Source organism: Camellia sinensis, chromosome 2 (assembly GCF_055761805.1).
Source record: "Camellia sinensis isolate YWXY chromosome 2, ASM5576180v1, whole genome shotgun sequence".
NCBI classification, from domain to species: Eukaryota; Viridiplantae; Streptophyta; class Magnoliopsida; order Ericales; family Theaceae; genus Camellia; species Camellia sinensis.
In genome coordinates this window covers 32,290,788-32,311,982 of record NC_138962.1, presented here as the reverse complement: position 1 = coordinate 32,311,982, position 21,195 = coordinate 32,290,788, and the positions used below count along the sequence as shown (strand labels likewise).

Here is a 21,195-nt window from a genome sequence, read left to right as displayed (position 1 = left end):
TTATAAAAAGTAACTTGTATTAATATAACTCATAAAATATAACTTGTATAAAATAAATTATAGTAAGTCAAAACAAATGTAAAATATATTATGGTAACTCAAGGTATAATATAACTCACTTTAATATTGACCCTTAGCCTTTTCTATTTTTTTTTTGTTTTTTGCTGCTTCCGAGGCTCCTTTTATTCTCCTCATTTTTTTTGCTCTTTGCTGACACTAATTTCACAGCACCCCCCTTCCTATTTATACACATGGCTGGTTGGTGATGACTCACCCTTCCATGATGGCCCTACATGATGAATCACTTCCCTCCCAAGCCTAGATGTACAGATGGCCCTATTTCATTTCTTTAGTAATATTTGTAATTATTTGCAAATCTATTCATTAATTGATGCTTAATTACGTGGAAATTATTTATTATATTTGTTTTGTTTTATTTTATTTTACTTTTATTTATTTATTTATTATTATTGACTTCAATTCGGCCCAATTAGTATTATAATTCCATATTTGTGTTAATTTGGCCCCAAATAATAATTCCTAATTAAACCCATATTTGATAACTCAATGTCAAATTAGATTCTGTATTTATTATTATTTATTTAATAATATATTATCACATACATCCACAATTATATATAGTTATAAATATTTATGTGATATTTAATTAAACACTTAGGGTGTCACAAACACGCCGATGTTCTTTGATATAAGTCCCTTTGGTGCGAGGTGTCCTCTGAGACTCTCCTCTCATTGACTCTACTCCCCCAACATTCTGTGAAGGCCGATGTGAGCATTCATTTACCTTGTCATGCTGAGGGACTGCTGGGGTTGCTTTCTGCTCCCCTTTCTAGGCGTCGTTCTTGGCCACTGGAATCGGCGTGTCCCTTAATGGAAACGGGGGTTGCATGACGTTGTTCTGCATCATGAAGTTGACAACCGATTACAGATCTTCCAATTTGTTTTCCATTCCCTTCATCTCGCCGTCCTTCCTCAAGCATCTATCTTTCCATACCTGGAGGTCGCTTTCGTCGTAATACTCATCTCGGCCTGCATTCTTCAGTGCGTCTCCTTCTTGGCCGACGTCTTTCTCCCCGAGATTCTGATCTCGTATCGGTTTCTGCAATTCTTGTACTATGACCAAGATAGTAAAAATAATACCCTTTGAATTTTCAAGATAATCAACAAAATAACCACTGATTATTCTAAAATCCAATTTTTTTTCATGTGGATTAATAATTATAATTTTGTAGAGAACCTTAAATATGTAGATGTCTTAAGTTCGGTTTCCTTCCAGTTCACACTTCAAAGTGGGTGTTTGAAATTACCTTATTAGGAAACATATTCTACATGAAAACAATAAATCATAACGACAGACATCCACAATATTATGGGTATTTAGAAATTATTTAACATACTTTTAGTCATGTTCATTAGAGTACAATAATGTTTCACAACTACATTATTCTGCTGAGGTATTATGTCTTTCATAGAGTTTAGCAAATAGACTTGTGCTTTGCACTATCTTTATGTTTTTCATATTTTTGTTTAATTGCCTTTCTTTTTAATAATGTACACATCAATGTGTCCATTTACTAGAGATTTGTTATGCAATAAATAAACAAAATCATAAGGTGAAAATTCATCTATAAAAGTGATAAAATAATTTTATTTACCAAACATGAAGTGTCAAAAGGGCACATTAATGTCTATTTGGGTAATATGAAGAAGCCCTGTATATCTTGTGGCACTTACTTAATGTGATTGAATTGCTTTTCCATAATGCAACCCACACTCCTACTAAAATCAATAAAATCTTTTACGCCACAAGTTTAAGGAGTTTTCATTTATCAAGCTATATTTAGGACTAACATAATGATGAAAGATAATTATTTTTGAGAAATCATTAAATTTTAATTTATACAAACCATCATAAATAATACCAAAATTAACAAAAGAGGTATTTTCAATAAATTAAACTTTTATTGTAAATTTTGAAAATAACCATCAAGGTTAATTAAGTTTGGATAAATCAATAAATAATTTTCAAAATTAGAATCAATATAAATTTTTGAAATAAAGTCCAAATAATGATCAATGTCCAACAATAAGTCCCAATAATTTCAGTTGAGATTTTAGCATAATTGGTTTGAAAATAATCTTGCACTGAAAACAAACTCATTCACAAATATTCTTAAATTCTTTAATTGAGCAGTCAAGTTAGATAATTCAATGACATGCTCATACATCTCATGCATACCATCAAATTTTATGTTGGTAAGCTTAACCATAAGTGTCCTAGTAAAAAAAACCTTATTAATAGTTCGGAAACATTCTTTCACACTATTTAGCATTATCAATTTAAGTAAGTCAAAACTTAATGTTTGCTATATACTCATTCGCATAAAAACATAAACTTTAATTTTTCGATCCTTTTATACTTTAAGAAAAATCTTTTCTTTCTTTTATACTTCTTGAATAATAGCAGTAAATTTCTCAAATAGTAGCACTAAGTCAAAATTTAGAACATCGAGATAAAATTGAACTTGTTCTATTCATTTTGAGAAATCTTTAATGAATTCTCTAATCAAGTCATATTTCATTCTCAATAAATAATATTGAATACATCTGTCATACTTATATACAATGAACCTAACCAACTCTATAACTAATCTAACAAACTCTAACAGATACAAGAAAATATCCTAGCTGATGACTTAGCTAAGTTGAGTTGTGGGCTACAGGCTGAGTTATTTCTACAATAAATATTTGAGCTGCAGGTGGAGCTGCTGTGTCTGTAGTCTAAGCTGTTTAAGCTACTACTACTGGCTGAGCTATGATCCTCAACATTCCCCTGCAAGCTGATGGAAGGAGAAACAAACATCAGTTTGTCTTTAAGATAAGAAAACCAAGAGACAGACAAAGGCTTGGTGAAAATGTCAGCCAACTAATCAATGGTGGGAACATAGTGTAAAACAAGTTGTTTAGCAAGCACTCGATCTCGAACAAAATGGCAACCAACCTCTCTATGTTTAGATTTGGAATGAAAAACTGGATTAGAGACCAGAGCTATGGCAAAACATTATCACACCAGAGAAGAGGGACAGTAGGAGAAACAATACAAAATTCCTGAAGCAACATGCTAAGCCAAGCTAGTTCTGCAGCTGTATGAGCTAAAGATCGATATTCTGCCTCTGTGGAAGATCTAGACATAGTGGCTTGCTTTTTAGCTAAACAAGAAATGAAATTTGATCCTAAAAACACACAATATCCAGAGGTGGATTTTCGATCAACTGAATCCCAAGTCCAATTAGAGTCTGAGTAAGATTGAAGATCAGAGGAGTTGGGTGTATATGTAAGGCCATGAGAGAGTGTACCCTTAACAAATTGAAGTAACCTTTTGACACCAGCATAATGACCAACAGTGGGGTTATGCATATGTTGGCAAAGCTGATTTACCGCATAGGACAGATCAAGAATGCTCTAACTATACTCCTATAGACAGAGGGATTATCAAAAGGCAGTTCTGAATTAGGAGACAAACCAGGTTTGACTGAGATAGGAGAAGAGCAAGGTTTGCACTCCAACATACCAGCTTTAGTAAGAATGTCCTGAGCATATTTCTTCTGTGAAAGAACTGTAGTAGAACCTTATGTATGAACTGATATGCCAAGGAAGTAGGAAATATGGCCTAGCTTTTTCATGGAAAATGCTTGATGCATTTTAGTAACAAGATCTTGAATGTGAACACTACATTGTCGGTAACCAAGATGTTATCATCATACACTAGTAAGGCAATAAAGATGGACCTAGTCTATTTAATAAAGAGAGAGGAATCACATTTTCTATTCATGAACCCTTAAGTCAGCAGAAATGATGAAAAAGCCAAATACCATGCCCTTGGTGCTTGTTTAAGGCCATACAAGGCTTTGTGAAGATGACAAACAGCTTGAGGGTGAGCAGAATGTTCAAACCTTTGTGGTTGCAACATGTAGACATCTTTTCAAGAACTCCATGAAGAAAAGCATTTGAAATATCTAGCTGCTTAATAGGCCATCTATGATAAAGTGCAAGACATAAAAGAATTCGAATTGTTGGTAATTTGGCAACTCGACGAAAGGTCTCCTGAAAATCAATCCCTTCCTGCTAAAGATATCCTTTTGCTACCAACCTAGCCTTACACCTGGCAATAGTCCCATCAGAATTTCGTTTTGTGGGAGCCGAGTAATTCGAGGGCAATAGGTTTGGATACAGATATGAGATCAGTCAGGGACGTAACCTTTATTCGGCATTGATCCTAGCCGAGCGCAGAGCCAAATAAAAGAAATGACATTCCAACTAGCAGAACAAAAGCCGAATAGATATACATGCAATGGATCAAAGGTGGGCCCGACCCTAAGGCCCAAGGGGAATAATATAAATAAAAGATCATCAGTCAAAGAAAGGCAAGTGAGAACAAGTGTAACTTGAAATATAAGCAACTAATAGAGAGTAGATACTGACTTATCCGTCGGAGTGTTAATTCCGGTACCCCCGACCAGAACGTTCATTCTTTTTCAGGTGACTACCTAAGGATCACGAGCGCCCTCCAGGATCCAAAGAATATTTTCGAACCACTTCTCCACAATTGGCGTCGTTTGTGGGAATATTCCAGCACTTCCATGGCGGGCGTGACGGAAAATCCTCCGGTGGTCACTGACAACCTTACACCACGAGCTGATACCACTCCAAGCAACCTGTTTGGACAAGAAAACATTAACGCACGAAGAGCCTTGAACTTTGACTCAACTACCCAGACCTAACCCTCACATCAGCACATGAGACAATGCAAGCAATTATGGATCAGGTGAAGCAAAACGAACAGAGGTTGGAAAACATGATGGCGGAGAATGAACGCCTTCGACAGGATTTGGCTTTGGAGGTGGCAAAATCCCAACAGGTTGTGCGCCAAGATCTGGAACGACCTCTGACAAAGGATGGTCGACGACCTCGAATTCGGAGACATGACAGTAGCAGTGATTCTGACTCGCCGTCTCCAGAGTCCAAAAAGAAGGGACGAGTCGTACTCTCCAGTTCTTCCAAAGGAAGTCCGCGTGCAAGGACTAAACGAAGACGAAATGACTCAGATGAAGATCAACATGACCCTTTTGTGCGACGGATCGCAAGGGCGGCACTGCTCAAAAAGTTCAAAGCTCCGTCGTTCACTATCTACGATGGAAAATCAAACCCCACCGATCACATCCGTTACTACAAGCAAGCCATGACACTACATGTAGATGACGGGGCTCTCATGTGCCGAATATTTCCTAGCAGTTTGGGACCATTGGCCGTCAGATGGTATTATAAATTGGAACCAGCATTGATCAAGAGCTTTCATCAACTCTAAAAATCCTTCAGGGCAAGGTTCATCACCAATGAGGTCCAGTCGACGTAGGCCGACTCTCTCTGGGTAATGCAAATTCAACCAGGGAAAACACTACGTGCTTATTCAGCGCACTATTGGGAATGTTTTAATCTCGGGGATGATGCCTGCAATGACTCCATGGCCATTACCGCCTTCAAAATGGGGTTGCACCCTGCTAGTGCCCTCTGTAGCTCCTTGACCAGAAGGCCCCCCAAAACGGTCTGGTCGCTAATGAAGAAAGTCGAGGAATATTGCAAAGTGGAGGATGACGCCTTGCGGGTTAAAGCCGGCTACAAGGCCAACAAAATGGCCCCATCTAAGATCGTTCAGCTGATAAATTCTATACCCTCGTGGAGCCTTGAACCAAGGAATCGGGCAAAACGAGACAGAAAATGAGTTCACGTTGATCAAATGACCAATGTCCAGAACAGGCTAGTGAATAACTTCAAGTGGATAGCAGGTGCATTAGGCGCGCGGACAAGAAACATACGGAGTTGTTTGAGTTGGTCAGCACGGTTATGTCTAAAAGTCAACATCTTCCGTTCTTCAAATGACCACCCAAGATGGTCGGACCTCCCGACACAAGAAGACGAGATAGACGGTGTGAGTATCACAAAGACCACGGACATGATACCGACAGTTGCTATGTCTTGAAAGATCATCTTGAGGAGTTGGTACAAGACGGCTGTCTTAAGCAACACGTCCGAAAGAACAATTCAACCACAATAGTTGCTCTATGACAAGACTCATCCCCACTTGGCGTAATCCATATGATTTATAGCTTGCCAACGGAATCCGCGGTACATACAATTCAGTCGTATCTAGACCCCCAGCAGCAATTCACACCAGCGAAACGCCCCATGAAGCTCCAAGTATTGCTTTCGACGATTCGAAAACTGAGTCGGACCTATCCCTGGCTTATTACCCGTTATTCGACTTCAACGCTAATCCAGAATACCCGTTAGGCAAAATCACACTACTAGTTAGTGCGGGCTCCCGATCAGTGGATATGGAATTCTTGGTCGTCAAGCTTCCTTCACCGTATAATCTCATCATGGGGTGAACTTGGCTGCATACCATGCAGGCTGTGCCGAGCACCTATTATCAACGGCTCTGTTTCCCGACAGAACGCAGCATTGAACAAATCTGTGGCTCCTAGAAATCGGCACAAGCATGCTATTTCCTTGTCGCAAAGACACCAAGAGAGCTAGAAGTGAATTCTATTGAGGTGCGAGATCGAGAGAGCCTCGATGATGTTGGGTGGCTCCCAAATGAAAAGGTCACGGAAGCCCTAGATCAAGTCAAAATTGACGGGAATCCTGACAAGTTCTTCATGGTCGGCGCCTCCCTGAATAAAATCGACAGGCAGTAGCTAATTACCTTCTTACTCGGCAATCTTGATGTATTTGCATGTTCACTATATGAGATGCTGGGGGTGGATCCATCTGTTTCTCAGCATCGTTTAAATGTTGACCCCAAATATAAGCCGATTATTCAAAAAAGCCGGTGGTTAGCCGCAGAACACACTGCTGCCGTTGTTGAAGAAATTGACCAGTTGCCTGATGCTGGGGCAATCCGGGAAGTTACTTATCCTACATGGTTGTCGAATGCTGTGATTGTCAAGAAGAAAAATGGTACTTGGCATGTTTGTGTGGATTTCACTGACTTAAATAAAACTTGTCCCAATAATTGTTTTCTCCTCTCCAGAATAGACCAACTCGTAGACGCCACGGCGCGTCATCAACGTATGAGCTTCCTCGATGCCTACAGAGGCTACCATCAAATTGCCATGCATCTGGAACACCAAGATAAAACTGTATTCCTCACCCTAAGAGGGACCTACTGCTATAAGGTTATGCCTTTTGGGCTGAAGAATGTGGGGGGCAACTTACCAAAGACTAGTCACTGCCATGTTCAAGAAGTAACTCGGCTGAACTATGGAAGTGTACATTGATGATACGGTGGTCAAGTCCAAGAGCAGACTTATTTAGCTGATCTGGAAGAGACATTCGGCATTTTACGCAAGTACAAAATGAGGCTGAACGTTTCCAAGTGTGCATTTGGGATCGGATTCGACAAATTCCTTGGCTACATTGTCAACCACCGCGGAATCGAAGCCAACCCGAGGCAAATTCCTTGGCTACATTTGACCGTCCTGAAGACTTGGGCGTCACCGTTTGAACACTCGGTGATCATCCTTGTTTGTGTTCATCTTGAGTTCCCAAAGGTCTCGACTACGCGCCTTGCCTCAGGACCTCTCGACTCGACTGTTTTGTGTTTGGTTTTGCACCAAACACTTGTGTTTTTCCTTTAGAGGGCAGGGAATGGTTTATTGGCCATCCCCACACTCCACCGGTCGTGGCTTGAGGCCACCGGCTATGTTTTGTTTCCACCGGCTTAATGTTTGGCTAGCCGGCACTCTAGATGGTCGACCGATCATATATTTTGGCCAAATTGCATTTTTTGCCGGGCGACCACTGTTCACCTATTTTTGCAGATATTTTTGTGCCAGCTGTGATAGTTGGCACCCACCTTTGCTCCCCTCTATACACGTGTATGGAGGGATTTCAACCTTGTTAGCTTGCCTTGGAAGCTTTACAAGGTTGAATCTTCTATAAGAGGAGTCCTCTTCTCCCTCTTTTAGGTTAGACAACATTTTTCAGAGGGCTCTGGTTTTAGGGTTTGAGTTGTGTATCTATCCTATATCTATATCTCCCTCTCTGTTGTGTTTTGTGTGTGTTTTGTCTTACTTTTGTGCATAAACACCCACCATTACACCTTCCTTTAGCTACTGAGGTACTAAGAGGCTGTTCTTGAAGTTTTGGAGCTGGTTTGAGCCAAAGAAGCTTCTGGTCCATCATTCTTGAAGAGGGTCAACAAGGGTAAGAACTTATCCCTTTTATTCCCCATTTTTGCATAGCTCTTTAGTCTGCCTTGCAACTGTTTTTAGACTTGGTGTATAACATATAAAAGTCTTGTTTTTGTCTACTCTAAATATTTGTTTAAGAGTGTTTTGAGCTTTGAGGTTGTTTGACCCCTGTTAAGCCTTGTTAGGCTCCATTTTTGTGCATTTTTGGTGAGCTCCGGGACCATTGTGTTTGGGCCTCCTCACCACTGAAATCTTAAGGGATTTCAATGGTGAGGATGGTGTCTTGAGGTCCTAAGAAGGAGAGGGCCACCCTCTCCTTGTTGTCCTTGAAAAGGGCCATTTTTGCCTCTTGAGAGAGCATCTAGTTTAGGTTCATGTTGATCATGCCTTAACTGATTTTTGTGCTTATATTGCTATGATATAGCATTGTGTTAAGTTGGTTTAGACATACCTTGCATGCTTTGCATACATGTCTTGTAACGCCATGTTTTAGCCTTAATATGCTTTAGGTTTTTGACCCTTGTTCTAGCATGCTTTTGGCCAAGCTTTGTGAAGCTTTGGTGCTTGTTTCAGCATGCTAAAGTTCTGTTTTTGGTTGTTTTGGTCGACCATGACATGCATTGCATAGTCTCTTTGCATTCTAGCTTGTAGGCCTTGAATGTGTGATGTCATGAGCATGCTTTGCTTGCTTTAATTGGTTGGTTTGGCACCTCCATTTTATGCAATTTCAGAGTTTGGTATGTTTGCCATATGTCCATGATCATCTCTTTTAAGTGTACTTGAAAGTTGCCTTTTGATGCTTAGGAATTGGATCATGTATGCATGCATGCTTGTATGTGCATTTGGCCCCATCTCCATAGTTTATGGCCATTGTTTTAGGCTTGTTTGAGGGTTGCCTAAATTAGTTTAAGTCCATCCTTCATGTGTTATAGCATGCTTGCCTCGTGCATTGTTGCATACTTGGCCTATTACATGTTGTTGCTTGCTTGAAATCATGATGCATTTGGCATGTATTTCATTGGTTAAGTTGCTTTGCATTGTTCCTATGCTTAGTCCACTTTACATGTTGTTGCATGTTTGCCACTAGCATAGTTGTCACATGCCTTGCATGCTCATTTTGCATACTTAGCCTCCATGTCTAGGTTGCATCACATGGGCACGCATGCTTAACCTCTTGAATTGATTGTGATGGAGGTTGAGCCCCAGTGTTCATTTATGTGCATTTCACTCCACATTGAAAATGCACAACTTGGTTCCTTGGGCCATCACGCATTGAAATGCGCGATTGGTGGTCCGAGAATCAAGAACCATGTCCCTTTGAGTCATAAACATGATAAGGGATGTGGTGGTGCACACATCTGCTTGAAATGCATTGCCATGCCAAGTTTTGCCCTCTGCTGTTGTCAAAAACAGATTCTGCAGGAAGTTTTGGCCGACCGGCCATCTCCAGTGCCGACTGGCCATTCATTAATGGCCGATAGCTTGAACAAGTGGTCGGTGATCATTTCTTTTGGCCGATGACCAATTCCATTAGCCGATGGTGTTCCACAGCACTCAGAGAAGCAACCCTGGGACTTGTACAGTTTTCAGAGGAGGATAATAGTCAAAGCAGAGGCAACTTGTGCATGGCAGTGGCTTTCCGAGTGGAGCCGAACACGCATTGCATTGGGCCCTCTTCCCGAGGCTGTTTACTGTTTTATTAGATTAATTAATTTGATAACTAGTTTAATTGGTCTGTAATATTTAATTAGCTTGTAGGTTAGTTAATCGTATTATTCTTTCGGTCCCTCCAAGCGAGGACAAATTTGTAATAAGTGTGGGTGCGTGTGTGCATGTCTTCCAACACCCACTTCTTTCTCCCTTTTACTTACTTGCTTTGATGGTTAGTATTAGGGCATATTTAATTTAGCATACCTCATGCTATGCATGCGTGCATCATTCATCAGTATTGCATGCACCGGGCTCGGCGCATCATGCTAACTGCATAATTATTTCAAATCCAACTTGAATACATGTTATTTGTGCATTCCACATGCCATCCTAGGATTAGCCGAGCTTATCTTAATTTCATTCTGTGTGCATCGCATTAGGCACTTAACATGGACTTGGATCACACATTGATTGCTAACGAGTTCTTTGTTTTGGCTTGGAGTACATTGTAAGTGTTTTGTGCTTTAACATCTCGCATGAGTGTAAATGTTAAACATGACAGCATACTTACCACGAGGCTAGCTGCTTATGTGATATAACTTCCTGAGTGCCTGTGGATGGAGGTTGAATTACCTAAATTGGAATAATGCACTAAAACTGTGAGTTTTAAGCCCACTAGATAGTGGCAAAATCATCTTTTTTAAAGCCCACTTGAGGGTGGCAAAACTTGCATTTTAGCCTACTTGCGAGTAGCAAACCATTTTCAAAACAAACATGCAATGTTTTGTTCCAATTTAGACGATTTGGTCTATACTTGTTTGCTGTGCGCATAACATAGTAATTCTAGGCTAATAACTAGAATAAGAACGCATGTGTTTTCAAAAAAAAGATATCATGATTAGTAGAGGCTGATCTTTGGACCGGGCGAGAGGGGGTGCTCATAGCTGACCTTCCCCAATCGTACCCAAGTTCCCGAGCCGAGGCAACTTTGGTGATGACGGACACATGGCCTTTGGCACCATGTCAGGGTTTCCTAAATTTCCCAAAATAAAATATTTAGGTGGCGACTCTGTATCTAGCAAAGCAGTCCATGTTTGGCACTTCTTTTCTAAAAATCTGTTTTCTCAAAACGATTTGCCGGATTTGGACTCTTTGGTTCAGATCAAGAACCGTGACAATTTGAGGGTCCTGAACTGTAGTAAGCCCAATACGAACAGAACGGGACTCACCCTCCCGGGGCGTTTGGAGACGTCTACAACGGCCACCTGGTTCACCTTTTTGCGTTGGAACGGGATCTAGGCGATCTTCACCCTCACCAAATTCTCAGTTGCCTCGGACAACGACCATCACGTCATCAACACGCTTGCCAGAGCTGGCAAGCATAGTCACTAAGTGATGATCGGTATCCTTGGCCCTAAGAAGTAGTGTCCCAGCCGGCCAGTAGACTTGGCTAGGGCATAACAATGCCGAATTGCAGGTATACCTAGGTTAATCCTAAGACATCGGTTTAGCTCTATAATCCCCATTATGATGCGGAAAAAATTCACGTTAGGCTGGGAATGAATTAGGTCCCAATGTCGAAGGACGGCTCTTAAAAATGGGTGAAGGAGAAAACAGACTCCGTCCTCAGCAATTGATAGGAGAGGAAAGACGATCGTACACACGTCAGTCCTCTCCATATCAGTGGTGCTGTCTGCCAAGAATGACAGATGGACGTCATCGGGGATGGAATAATGGCATCGGAAGCCAAAAATTCGATCCGCATAAAGGAGCTCTTTTAAATGTTTTGCCATCCCAGCCAGCCTAAGGACTATGAAAAACTAAAAACAAACAAGGAAACGGGATTGGAAGTGAAGGAGAAGAAAACTTACAGGAAGCAGAAGGGAAAATGAGAAACGGGGAGTTGCAGAAGCCGCGAAATGAGGGAGTTGCACTAGAAAGCAAACCAGAAACTTTTGAATATTCAAAACCTACATTTGAAGAGACAAAGTTTTAAATCACATTAAATAGAGGCAGCGTACGAAGGGGAAGGAAATTGCAATGATGACCAAAAAGCGTGTGCGTTCTGACACACATTGGGATGAGGATTAATCGCCGAATTTTTGACTTTACAAGTTTGAAACCAAACACGGCGACTAAACTGGTGTTAGTGGGGTATTTGGGGGGCAATTGTGAGAGCCGAGTAATCCGACGGCAATAGGTCTGAATACAGATATGAGATCAGTCAGGGACGTAACTTTTATTCGGCATTGATTCTAGTCGATCCCAGAGCCGAATAAAAGAATCGACATTCCAACCAGCAGAACAAAAGCCGAATAGATATACATGCAATGGATCAAAGGTGGGCCCAACCCTAAGGCCCAAGGGGAATAATATAAATAGAGGATCATCAGTCAAAGAAAGGCAAGTGAGAACAAGTAAGTATAACTTAAAATATAAGCAACTAATAAATAGTAGATACTGACTTATCCGTCAGAGTGCTAATTCTGGCACCCCCGACCGGAAGGTTCATTCTTTTTTAGGTGACTACCTGAGGATCACGAGTGCCCTCCAGGATCCAAAGAGTATTTCCGAACCACTTCTCTACACGTTGAATTTTGAACACCCATTTACAGCCTATGGTAGTCTTGCTAGGAGGAAAAGAAATCATAGACCATGTCTTTTGGTTTTGTAAAGCTTGAAATTCCTCCAACATTGCTTGTTTCCAAAGGGGTCAAAGCAAAGCCTTTTAATGAGTAGGAGGCTTAATATCAGAATAGGAAGGAGAGGAAATAGTTATAATAGTAGACAAGGCAGCTTTAGATCTCATAACCATAGGATGATAGTTAGAGGAAAAGGGAACAAAAGGAACTGAACCAGAGGAAGGAAGAATAGGTAACTGAGGTAATTGAATGGAAATAGAATGAATAGGAATAGAAGACTGAGATGGATGAGAACTAATAGAAACAACACCAGAGTTGCTGAGATGAGCAGAAACAGAAGAGCTGAGAGGAGAAGTGCTGAGAGGAGCAGAACCAGATTGAAAAGAAGAAGAAGAGACTAATGGTTAAGAAGAAAAGGGAGAAGCCCAAAAAGAAAGACTGAAGGAAAGGCAATTGAGAAGAAGAATAAGAAAAAGTGGAAAAAGACATGTGAGAAAATGGAAACACGTGCTTATTAAACACCACATGTCTTGAAAGATAAATGGTGCTAGTTTTTGGGTCAAGACACCTATATCCTTTGGAAAAAGCATGATAGCCTAAGAAAACACACTCAACAGATTTAGGCTGTAATTTAGTAAAGGTATATGGCTTGATCCAAGGAAAACATTGGCAACCAAACACCTTAAGAATAGAAAAATCTGGAAGATGATGAAATAAGGTTTCAAAAGTGTTTTGTAAGCCAATTTAGAAGAAGGAAGTCTATTAATGAGATAGGTAGCACAGGCAATGACATTAAACCAGTAATGGATAGGAACAGGAGAATGATTGAGCAAAGCAATGGCAACTTTAGTGAGATGCCTATGTTTACATTCTGCTACACCATTCTGAGGTGGTGTATAGGGACAAGAGTGTTGATGAACAATGCCTTGAGCAACAATGAATGTCTTCATTTTGTTATTAAAAAATTTTGTGCCACCATCTGTTCGAAGAATCTTAAGTAATGTAGAAAATTATTTTTCTGCATAAGCTTTGAAAGCTAGAAATTTCTCATACACCTCACTTTTGTAAGCCATTGGATATAACCAGGTGAATTTACTAAAATCATCCACAAAAAGAACATAATATTTGTAACTAGAAGTGGAAGCAAAGGGGCCCCAAACATCACTGTGTAGTAAAGCAAGAGGTTTATTAACAGTGGAATTTGACAGATGAAAAGGTGTAGACACCCCATTTTTGACTGTCCTCACGACTTGGATGTTCTTGCAGGTACATCCGGTGATAAGTTTGATTACTCGTCGAGTACTCGAATTTTGCAGCGGAATGTCACAAGTTTGAGCTTTCCAAACCCTGTATCCTTTCTGCCACATTTTTGGACCATGTGTTGGTCCTTTCAGCATGCTTCTTGTGATGCACTGTCGGCCACTTTTTGGCACTGCTGGCCATGCATTTAGGCATGCCGGCCAGCAATGAGGCACTACCGACCACCACTGATGGCCGACAGGCCACCTTTGTTTTCAACAGATATATTTTAGATATTTTTGAGCCAGCTGTTGGGCATTGAAGCCATCCTCTATACACGTGTATGGAGGGATTGCAACAAGCTTTAAGCTTGTCAATCAAGCTTTTGTGTGCATTACTTAAATAAGGGGAGATCCCTCCCCCTTACTGAGGGTTCTGAAATTTGAGAGACAAAAATTGACTCTCTCTCTCTCTCTATATATATATATATATATTGCTTGAAAGTGTGCTTTCTCTTCATATTTGCACTACAACCCTTAGTCAAACACCTTAACCTTAGGCTTGAGGTTCTTGGAGACTTGTTTGGAGCTCTTTGTGTTGGTTTTGCCTCAGAAGTTGCTGTTTTTGTTGCTGTGCTTCAAGGGTGAGTGTCTTCCCTCTTCGAGCTTTATTTTGATCAAGTGTTTGGCCACCTTTTCATGCTTCTTTTGGCTTATCTTTCAACTATAAAAACTTCTATTTTTTAGTGTTAAAGATGGTTGTTTAAGGTCTTTTTGGAGTTAGAGGTGTTCCTCTCCCTTTGTGGCTTATTTGCTAAGCTTTGTGCTATCTTTTAAGGCCTTTAAAACAATCTCTTTTTGGCCTTTTAACAACTGAATTCCAAAGGAATTTTGGTGGTGGAAACTTTGTTTTGAGGTCCCAAATAGGAGGGGGTTGTCCTCTATCCTCTTGTCTTGAATGCATGTGTTGATGGCTCACCAAATGAGCATGTGTTTCTACTCTTTTGTGGCTTTGTTCAAGCTTGTTTTCGTGACTTTTTGGACCTTCCATAACTCTTTTTTTGGCTGGTTTGGTCATTGGTTGCTTGTTGCTTGCATCTCACACTTGTAGTGCAATTTTGCTTGTTAGCCTTGTATGCCTAGTGAGTTAGCTTGTTAATCTAGCATGTGTTGACTCTACTCCAGCAAGTTTTTGGCCTTTATTTAACATGCTTAAGCTCTGTTTGAAGTGGTCTTGGTCCTTTGGCTCATGTTTTGTATAGCTATAGTGCAAATGCCTTGAATGGCTTTGTGTTTTGAGTCCTCTAGCATGCTTTGCTTGAGTTGTTCGCTTGATTTGGCATCAATCTGATATGTGATTTCGGAGCATGTTTCACTGTCATATTCTTATATGTATCACTCTTTCAATTCTTTTGAGGGTTATGGTTTGATGTTTTGTTTGTGAGCTAATACATGAGCATACCTTTCTTGCCATCTATGCTGCAAGTCTAGCATGTTTTTGCTACTGTTTTGACCTACCTTAGGTCTGTTTTGAATGGTCAAGGTCATTTGAGCATTGTTTAGTATGGTTGTAGTGTAAAGGGCTTTGACTAGCTTTGAATTTTGAGGCCTTTTAACATGTTATGTATGTGATGTTTGCATGGTATGGCACCATTTAGCATGTAATTTCAGTACATATATTGTAGTCACACTCTCATACACTTCACTTCTTCATAGCTTTTGAGGGTTGTGTATTATGTCTCGCTTATAGACCAACATGTGTGCATGTTCTTCTAGCATTTTGAGCTCCCATTTCAGCATGTTTAGACCATTATTTTGGCATGTTTGAGCTCTATTTAGAGTTGGTTTGGTCCTTTAAGATTGATAGTGCATGCCTCATGTGTAATGTTCTTCACTTGCTTTAGTGCTCTTGGTCCATTAACATGTCTTGCATGCAGTGCTTACATGATAGAGTCTTGTGCATGCCACCTTAACATGTCAAGATTAGCATGTTATTTGCATAGTATGTTGTTTGCATTGCATGGTGTTCAACCGGACGTTATGTTGAACACAAGGTGGATTAGTCCACTTCATACTCAAAGTGATAAAAGTGAATCAATCTTCTTTGTCTCCATTGCTTTTGATTATCCATGATAAGGTAGTGGATTTAGAGTCTTGTTTGCATGGCATTTATTGAAATGTGTGCAAGTTGGATCTTTGGCCATCATGCATGTCATGCTTGATTGATGGTTTTGGATCCAATGGCGCCTCTTCCTTGATGTTTTGAGGTGATCTGGAGTGGCATAGTACGTACATATTCTCGGGAGACCCTTCATTTTCCTCTATTTTGTGCTCTGTTGCAGTTTGGTGTCATAGCACACCAGTGGCCGGCAATGCCACATTGATGACCGGCACATTTGCATTGTTGGCTGGCAAAGGCCCATCAATGGCCAGTAGATGGTCGGCAGGCCACTGGTGCACTCCCCAGCTTTGATTTGGTAAGATTCAACAGCAAGTTCTTAAGGACACCCTGCAGACAGAGCCTCTAAAGAGCATTTGGAGAGCTTTTCGGGATGGGAGCCAAGGCATGCATCGCCTAATTTCCAACAGAGCTGAGGTAGCATTGTTTAATGCATTTTCTTGTTAGTTAGCATGAGTTTGTAATTTGATTAATTTGTTAATTAGTTAAGGTGTTGTAATAATTAAGTAGCTTAGTTTAGCCATTTCTTTATTGGCTTGTAATAAGTAGTCTAATTAGATTAATTAGATTAGTTGTTTAGATTAGCTTAGATTAGCCTAGCTTTCATTCGGACCCTTTGTCGAGAGGGCAAATGTTGTAATAAGTGTGCGTGTGTGTGTGAATGTCTTCTAATCCCACGTCTTTCTCCTTTTTAATTATCCGCTTTCGGTTGTTAGATTAGGGCACATTTTCGATTGGCATACCTTATGTTTGCATGCGTGCATCATTCATTTGTCTTGCATGCACCAGGCTCGACGCATCATTCAAATTGCATCGTATTTCAATACACTTCTTTGAATACATGTATCAATTGTTGCATTCATATGCCATCTTAGATAGCTGAGCCTATTAGTTGCATTTTTGCATGTGTTGCATTAGGCATCTTAACATAGTTAGGAATCATGCATTGTTTTCTAACTAGTTTTCTGTTTTGGCTTGGAGTACACTGTAAGTGTTTATGTTTTAGCATCCTTGCATGAGTGTGAGTGTTGCCATGAGGCTATTTGCTTAAGTGTTTAAACTGCTTGAATGCCTGTGGATGAAAGTTTCATTGCTTGAATTGAGACAATTCATCAAATGCGAGTTTTAAGCCCACTTGAGGTGGCAAGATCATGTTTTCTAAACCCACTTGAGGGTGGCAAATCCGCTATAGTCTACTTGCGAGTAGCACTTTCAAACCATTTTCAAAAATAAACATAAGATGTTTTGTTCTAATTTTAGTGATTTAGTCTATACTTGTATGCTGTACGCATCACATAGTAAAGCTAGATTAATAATCGGAATAAGAACACTTGTGTTTTTTAAAACAACATATCATGCTTAGTAGAGGCCGATCCTTTGATTGGGCGAGCGGAGGTGCTCATTTCAGGACCTTCCCCTCTCGTACCCAAGTTCCCGAGCCGAGGCAACTTTGGTAATAATGGACACGTGACCTTTGGCACGAGTTAGGATTTCCTAAATTTTCCAAAACAAAACATTTAGGTGGCAACTCTGTAATCTGGCAAAGCAGTCCATGTTTGGCACTTCTTGATTAAAATCGATTTTCCAAAACGATTTGCCAGATTTGGACTCTTTGGTGATTTTCTCAGTCTTACATTGCACTTTGTGAGGCTAGATACAGAACCACGATAGGAGTCCGAACTGTAGTAGCTAGGACCCAATTTGCGCCTTCTCCAAAATGGGGGACGTGCGGAGAGAGTTCGGGCGGTCTACAAAAGGTAATCTATGACTCTTTGCAACACAACAATCAATACAGTCTTGAAAATTGACAGAAGTAGAATTTTTCAAATGTAAATGGGGCCTAAGATGTTTAAATTTCAAAACACTAGGATGGCCTAGCCTATTATGCCATACAGTACTAGAAGGAAAAGAAGTAGAATGCACTTGAGTAGCTGTAGGAGATGAAGACTTAGTATGCACTTGAGCTGTTGTAGAAGGAGAATGAGCAACAGGTGAAGCAGTGGATGAAAAGAAATGATACAAGCCACGAAGATTAGAGCCTTTGTGAAGCACTTTCTTCATAAACTTGTCTTGAATCACAAAATGAGTGTCATCAAAACTGATGATGCAATTGTTATTTTGAGCCAGTTTTCGAACAGAGACAAGATTAGATGATAAAGCATCTGTATGAAGAACATTATTAAGCTTAAAGATATGATGAGGAGTGGGAAGAAGACCTTTACTAGTATTTTGAATAGGAATGGTATTACCATCGCCTATTTGTGAGAGCTCCTTCGGCTCGGCTACTATTTTTTTGAAAGGTAAGGTGGGACCTCTCGAAAAGGTATTCTCAATAAAAATGCCTATCTATAAAGCGCTGAGTTGAAGAGGGAACAAGTCCCACAGAGAGATGATAAGTGGGGGAAAGAGTTAAATTACAATCTCTTCTGGAATGGAAGACCCCCCTGACTATAAGACTGCAGCCTAACACCCAAGTTAGCCTGACGATCAGCTAAATAAGTCCCTTCCCTCTTCACATGATGAATTTTTGTCTTGAATCACAAAATGAGTGTCATCAAAACTGATGATGCAATTGTTATCTTGAGCCAGTTTTCGAACAGAGACAAGATTAGATGATAAAGCATCTGTATGAAGAACATTATTAAGCTTAAAGATATGATGAGGAGTGGGAAGAAGACCTTTACTAGTATTTTGAATAGGAATGGTATTACCATCGCCTATAGTAATCTGATCAGATCCTTGATAGGGCTGATAACAACTGAGATGACTCACATCATTGGTCATGTGATCTATTGTTGCAGAATCTAAGTACCAAGGATTGGGAACAGAAGAAGATGAAGGAGACAAAGACGCAGATGAAGCAGTGACAAAGGCTCTTGGTTGTTGTTGGTGATTAAGATTGTTTGATTGATGAGGTTGAAACTGAGGATCCATGCAATGCTAACACTCTGGGGCTGAATGATTAGATCCTCCACATATTTGACAGAACTAACCTTGATTGGATCTGCCTCTACCGCGAGATGAACCAAATCTACTACCACCATATCCTCTGTAAGATCTATAACCTCTGTAATTACCTTGATTACCACCTCTGTATGTATGTCCACCTCTTCATCCTCTAGAATCAAAACGACCTCGAGACGAACCAAAATTCTGAGTGGATGAATCATCAAATCCTTTAACTGTAGAAAACGCTACAGTTGGTTCTGCAAATTTTTTAAGCTTGGATTCTAAATGAAGAGCCTTCAAACATAACAAAGATGAGAGATCTTCCATGGTAATGACATCTGGTCGAGCATGAATAGTAGTAGAGAATGCATCGTACTCAGATGGAAGGCCATTTGGAGTGATTAAGACCAAATCTTCATCATCTATGATAACAGAAGCCAGAGCTAACTGACTAACTATGACCTTGATCTTTGACAGATATTCTTCCATTGTATCAGGCTTATTGACAACACTATTCAGTTTTTTTTTTTTTTTTTGTTAATTGATGCACATGTGATCGAGATAGAGATGTAAATCGCTTTTGCAATGAAGTCTAAACCTCAAAACAATGATGAAATTGAAGAACAGAAGAGTAGATCACAAGTGTAAGAGTTGCAGTGATGCAATTTAGCAAGTGTGCATCAATCATACTCCATTGAAGAAACTCTGGATTAGGAACTACAACACCTGTTGAATCAATGATTGTAGATGAAGGACATATGATGGATCCATCAACATAACCAAGAAAATTGGTTGCTTTAACAATATTTGAGAGTTGTGACAACGAGATGATGAAATTCGATCCATCAAGTTTAACTATCACAAAGGATGACAAGTTGGAGATCAGCAAACTCAAGTTTAAAGGAAGCAAAGAAGAAAATGGTGATGGTGATGCCATGATAGAGATGCTCGTCAGAGCTTAGGGCTCTGATACCATAATGAATTCTCTAATCAAGTCATATTTCATTCTCAATGAATAATACTGAATATATCTGTCATACTTATATACAATGAACGTAACCAACTCTATAACTAATCTAACAAACTCTTGTAACTAACTCTAACAGATACAAGAAAATATCCTAGCTGATGACTTAGCTAAGTTGAGCTATGGGCTACATGCTGAGCTCCTTCTACAGCAGATATTTGAGCTGCAGGTGGAGCTGCTGCTACTGGCTGAGCTATGATCCTCAACAATCTTTTTCATTTAAAATCGAAACAAACAAGGTATAAAATTGTAACAACCCCGACCCATGATTAACGCTAATTCATATTTAAGTATGCCAAACAAGTAATTAGGAAGAAATCATGAGTTAATTATATGCGTATTACGTCATTTTGTGTTTATATCTGTTTGACGTAGGAAGATCTGTTTATGTTCTAGTTTCAGTTAGCGAATTAAAGGCCTTATCGGCATCCGATTCAGAAATTGACTTGAATTATGTGTTAATTAGAATTTTTAGAATTTTATCGTAGGTTCAATTAAAATTCGGTTCGGAGCGATTAAATAAGATTATTTTGAGGCCATTTGATTAAATTTAATTAATGATCAAATTAATGATCACCAAGTGAGCCAAATAAGACTCCACTAGTTCAAGTTTTGCACTCTTATTTCCCTTCTTTTTTTTAGGCACCAAACGTGAATGAGAGAGAGAGGAAGAAAATTGAGCTCAAACCAAGGGATTGTTACGAATTGTTGGCATTTGAAGAAGATTTGAGAGTTTCAACTTCAACTCTTGTGAATTCAAGTTTCTAGGTAAGGAATCAAACTCTTAATTGTGCAATTGAGTTAGACTCTACAAGACTTCAAGTGAACTAGATGAATTCATGAGAGAATTGTACTAGACTTGAGGGAAATTGAACCATACCATGCATGCATGTTCATTTCTTCACAAATAGAGCATGATTTCAAAGAATTCTTTCATGCATGTGTCTATCTCACTTATATTTTGGGAAGTCATCATGCTTTCTATCAATTTGCCAAATTTAATCATGTTTTGAAGTGGTTGAGTTCAAGAGAATTCATGCATGTTATGTTCTTGAAACATTCATAAAGTTTAAGTTGAAATTTTGCATAATTGGCATGTTTTTGGGCCTTGATTTCATGAAATGATCTTTAAAGCATGATGTTTTGTGAGTTTCTAAATGTTTTCCAAAATTTTGGCCCAAGAGGATGAGTTTTGGGCCCCGTTTGTTTTCAGATGTAGAATGGAGGGGATTGATAG

General features: G+C 39.7%; 2 protein-coding genes across 25 annotated transcripts in view; both read left to right on the top strand.

The window, feature by feature from the left end:
• LOC114266388 (E3 ubiquitin-protein ligase MBR2-like) overlaps positions 1-21,195 on the top strand; it is a 282,653-nt gene that overhangs the window by 219,655 nt on the left and 41,803 nt on the right. The window lies entirely within an intron of this gene.
• LOC145807303 (uncharacterized) overlaps positions 1-21,195 on the top strand; it is a 49,943-nt gene that overhangs the window by 19,770 nt on the left and 8,978 nt on the right. For 6 of the 18 annotated variants that reach the window (XR_014350351.1, XR_014350409.1, XR_014350392.1 and 3 more), the window contains one exon: positions 16,146-16,702. The exons of the other annotated variants lie outside the window; for them this stretch is intronic. The gene's annotated coding sequence lies outside the window, so the exon portion shown is untranslated. Of the gene's footprint in view, positions 1-16,145; positions 16,703-21,195 lie in introns of those variants that run through there. 18 annotated transcript variants of the gene reach the window in all.